Genomic DNA, 4,674 nt, shown 5'->3' on the forward strand with positions numbered 1-4,674 from the left:
TTTGCTTCACCTCTTAGCTTCCAGCTTGGGAGGCATAAGTATCAACTACTTGGGAGGCATGAGCAGCAACTCACAGAAAGGATCATCTCCCAAGTAAGGTATGAGAAGGCTAAGACAAGTAAACTAGATAAGCAAGTCAGTCATTAGTATTTGAACAGACTCATACAATTAGGTGTAAAAGTAACGCCAAGTTACAGTCAAGAGCTTATTGTTGTTTTTACAGATGTATATTTTTTTCATAGGGGGAGTTTCTGTAGTGTAGTGGTTATCACGTTCGCCTAACACGCAAAAGGTCCCTGGTTCAAAACCGGGCGGAAACACCACTGTTCCTTTAGCACTGGACCAGGTTGCCCAGAGACGTTGTGGAGTCACCTTCTCCGGAGATACTTAGAGCCTGCCTGGATGCAACCCTGTCTAACATGCTGTAGATGTTCCTGCTTGAGCAGGGGGGTTAGACTAGAGGATCTCCAGAGGTCCCTTCCAACCTCAACCATTCTGTGATTCTATGACTATAGTGAATTTTCAAAGCTCTTTAAATGTGTGTGCTGTTTTAAATTACATTTACTTTATGTTGAGATGAAAGGAAGCTACATGGTATTAGTACTGTAGAGAAAGAGGTTCTAATCTTAACATTTCCTTTTATTTATTTATTTATTTATTTAAAGATCAAAAATAAATAAGTCCTCAAATACTGAACCCCCTTTTCTAGTTGAGACCTTCCTGAGGTTTACTGGTAAACAGTAAATGGTTTGAACGCTCTTATTCATGATATAGTGAAGAGAGGATAAGTATTCTACTTATAGTTCATTAGAAATTAGAAACAGAAAGCAGACTATCCTGCCTTAAGTATTTGAAGCTGCCTAAGTTTCTGTTACAAATTGGCATAGAGGTAGAAAATACCTACTTTCTCTTAGAAATAGAACAGAGCTGGCTTCTTATGAGGATCCGAGTAGTTAAGTATTGCTCTGTATTCACATGCAAACTTTCAATGTGAGCATATGATTTACTTATCCTCAAATTACGCTTATACAAGCGTTATATTTAGATGTTAAGGCCCAGATTAATAGATTTATAGATTCCTGATTCCTCTTAAGTGTTTATGTCTATGATGCAAGTAGAGGAAGGCTCACTGACTATACTATGAACTACTTGGAAGTAGAGTAATTGTGTTAGCACAGCAAAGAACCCAGGTTAATACATTCTGTCTATACAGCACTGAGCTGATGCACATTTAGTTAAATACTGACAAAGGGAGCTGGCAGCTTACTTCAGAAAAATGTTGATGCATCCTGTGGGAAGTACTTAACAACCTCTGAGAGGTGGTTCCCAAATTATGGTATGTGAACTATTAGCCCAAAGGTTACTTCAAAGCAGTCAGCGCATATTTCCTGAGCAATAGAAATCCTTCTGCATATCGCCTTGCCTGGAGCTGGAAGGAATTGCTACTATTGCTGCTGGCATGGGATTCCTTACCTTTGAGAATATGGATTCTTCTCAGCAATAATTTTGAGCTGCACACCGTACCTTCCTAGTGAAGGCGTACCATGTGTTCCAAGCCAAATAGTGTTAATTTAACAGAAAATTAAGATATTTCAATAACTTCTAAATATTTAAGCCAGTTTAGTTAGTAACAGGTTTTGTGATTTGCTTACTTTTGAAGTGAACACCCAGAGACAAATACCATAATATAAAGCTGATATATAATGTATTAAACTGCATTATCACAATTTAAAGCTGACAAATGCTTGATTTGTTATAGAACACAGTTAATTGCAACTGAGGTTTTATGAAAGAAACTAGCAAAGACAGCTCAAAAACCCCTTTTTCATCTCACATTTATTTTAGCATCTATCTGAAGCATCTCCCCCTCTCCCCCTAGCTAGACTTCTCTGTATATTATAAGACAGTATGAATTTCAAAAGTAATGTTATGGTTAACTGTGAGTTCTCTAATGCGGTCTTAATATAACCTGAGATTGTTTCTTATTTAAATTAAACATATTCCTGCTCTCTTTTCCACATTATCCTAGCATTTCAAGTGGCATGTTACTATGAACTGAATGCGGGCAGAAAATTGCATAGGTAAGCTGTGTCTGAAAAATCAAGCCACTGAGAAATAGGTTTACAGCACAAGTTGCTGTGGGTTGCTCAGTATCCTTGTTAACACTCCACTGTAAATTTGTATCCTATTAGTCCTGTTAATGCAGGACTAACTACTTTTTTGGCTTATATATGTAATTTAATTCTTTCCAATTATGGAATAATTCAACCATTCAGCAGTTATATTAGCTTCTGCTACACAAACTGGTCCCAAATAAAAAATGCTTCATTTGCTGTTACCTCCTTTGCATCAACAATAATCTAGCAAATTTCTGCTTATGTCCATAAAGCGGTCACCTGTAAAGCAGGCAAAAAGAAAAAATAAATATTCATAGTAAAACAGTTGATTCAGATCTTAGGCTTATACATAGAAAATGCTGTATGTACATAGAAAATGCTTTATCTTTGCATTTGGTCTCGAATAAGTGCCATAATACCTTACAGTTGCTATAGCAACTACAGAGCAGCTGAGGATTGTTTTCTCTATATTTAGAAAAAAAAAGAAAGAGTCATGTGTATCTAAACCAATGAAATCTTGGTACCTCTGAGAAAATTTTATCTAGAAAGGAGCTATCAGTTAGGGGATGAAAGCCTCTAATTACCCCTTTGCAGCATGTCTATATGGGAGCTCACAAGAACAAATCTACAGACCTGACAGCTTATAGAAGTTGTATAGCTCACCTTGGCAATGACAGGGCATCAGAACTAACTTGAACTTCTAGATTACAGCCAGCTTGGCAGGTTTGACTATAGGCTAATTATACTTATTTCCATCTGTATCTGTCTATATAAAATGCTTCAGATTTTCAGCTGGGCTGTGAAGTACTTGGTTTTAGGCTATCCAGTCATTGCAGATGAACTAAATCCAGCCTTTGTTCACCATCTTTTGCTGCAAACAGTGCTGCAGAGCATACAGTGCAAAGGTTGCAGGCCAGTATCTCCGTGGGCATGTCAGAAAACCCTGAAAATGGTGAAAAACCAAGGAAGTGTAAGAGCAAGGTGTCAGAGGCAGTTTAACATCTGACTAATCCTAGCTGATCTGAACCATTGTGGGGCACTGTACCACCTGAATAGAATACAGAAATATCTCAGTGTTAATGAGTTCTGATTTTCAATCCAGTTTGAAATGCAAATCAGTTTAGCTGAGGTTGAAAGGCGGCACTAGCTAAAAAGCTCTCCTGTACTCTGGAAATTTGATTACTTACTTTTCCAAAATGGTTGCTCTGAATAGGTTTTTCAGATATTTTAGATACTTCATAGCTGTTTTCCCAGTATCTGGGGTAACACATGCTATGGTTGAGCACTGACTGTGCAGCATCTCTCTACTGTGCACACACACATGGTCAAAACTATGCAATTTGTGTGGAAATGTCTGCAGAAATTATATCACTGAGTAGTTAATTCAGATCCTTAATTCATAGATCCAATTAAATATATTGGTATGCAAAGACCAAGTCATACAAAATTAGTATTGTTTCTAAATTTTACAGCAGATCTCCAGCTGAATGCCTGCACAGCACATGGTCCAGCTTTGAGCTGCATAATGGTACCTGAGCCTATCTCTAAGGAATTTTGAAAAAAAAAAAAAAAGTTATTTTTTTAAGAGTATTTTCACTATCACCTCCTACTCTGTCCCACTCTGTAAAAATCTCAAGCTCATTTAAAGGTTCACCATTCACCTACTTTTGTGACATACCTAAGCTGTACTAATAAAGAACTAGTTTTTGCTATTTGAAATGTTTTCTTCCAGATACAGGGCTGGAAGAATAGAAACCATAGAAATTGGGTGGAATAACTTCTTAAATTGTAATTATAGTTACAGTGGGACTCAGGATAGTGCTGAAATATGCAAATCTCCTTCTCTGAAGGACAGGGGTATTTTCTTCCCATATCTCAATTCCATGAATGCTCTGTAAAATGGCAGGAATTAGAGTGAATGCAGAGTGTATGCACATGAACTTGCAAATAAACATAGCACTAAATTCTGTTGCAAGGTAGCCTAGTAGACTGCCAATATTTTAATGTTTTTGCAACTTATTTTAGGGAGTTGTGAGATGTTTTCATGTATAGGGTCACTGAAACAAGATGAAAGACTATCTGACATCAAGAAATTTTCTTCACAGGTCAAATCTGGATCCAGAGCATGAGTGTGTTCATAACATTTGTATGTTCATTGTTATTATTTACTGTTTATAGTTTCTCTAGATGATGCATATGTCTGATGGCTTCCCCTCTTGCAACAAGAGTATAGTTTGTTGCATAATTATATAAACTGACTGAATAAATGTAACTATTTTAAGAAAGTTTTTATTCATTCCACAAGCATTAAATGTTGTATTGGAATCTATGAATCATGTAATTGGTGTGGAAAGTTTCAGTAGTTTGTCAGTGATGACCACATGATACTAAAGAGATATTATAGATCTATTTTATTATGTATGTGGAATTTTTTTATTTGGAACTAATTCAAGGATCTAGATGTGTTTCTAGAAGAATATCTACTAGCTGTGAAACTACAGACCTATACAGCTTCCACTTCACTTATAAATATTCCCTAGCATATGATGCTTTATAG

General features: G+C 36.5%; 1 non-coding gene across 1 annotated transcript; it reads left to right on the plus strand.

The window, feature by feature from the left end:
* Positions 1-247: 247 nt before the first annotated feature.
* TRNAV-AAC (transfer RNA valine (anticodon AAC)) lies at positions 248-320 on the plus strand. The gene has a single exon. It is a non-coding gene; the product is annotated as a tRNA-Val (tRNA).
* Positions 321-4,674: the final 4,354 nt, after the last annotated feature.

This window comes from Rhea pennata, chromosome 2, assembly GCF_028389875.1.
Source record: "Rhea pennata isolate bPtePen1 chromosome 2, bPtePen1.pri, whole genome shotgun sequence".
NCBI lineage: Eukaryota > Metazoa > Chordata > Aves > Rheiformes > Rheidae > Rhea > Rhea pennata.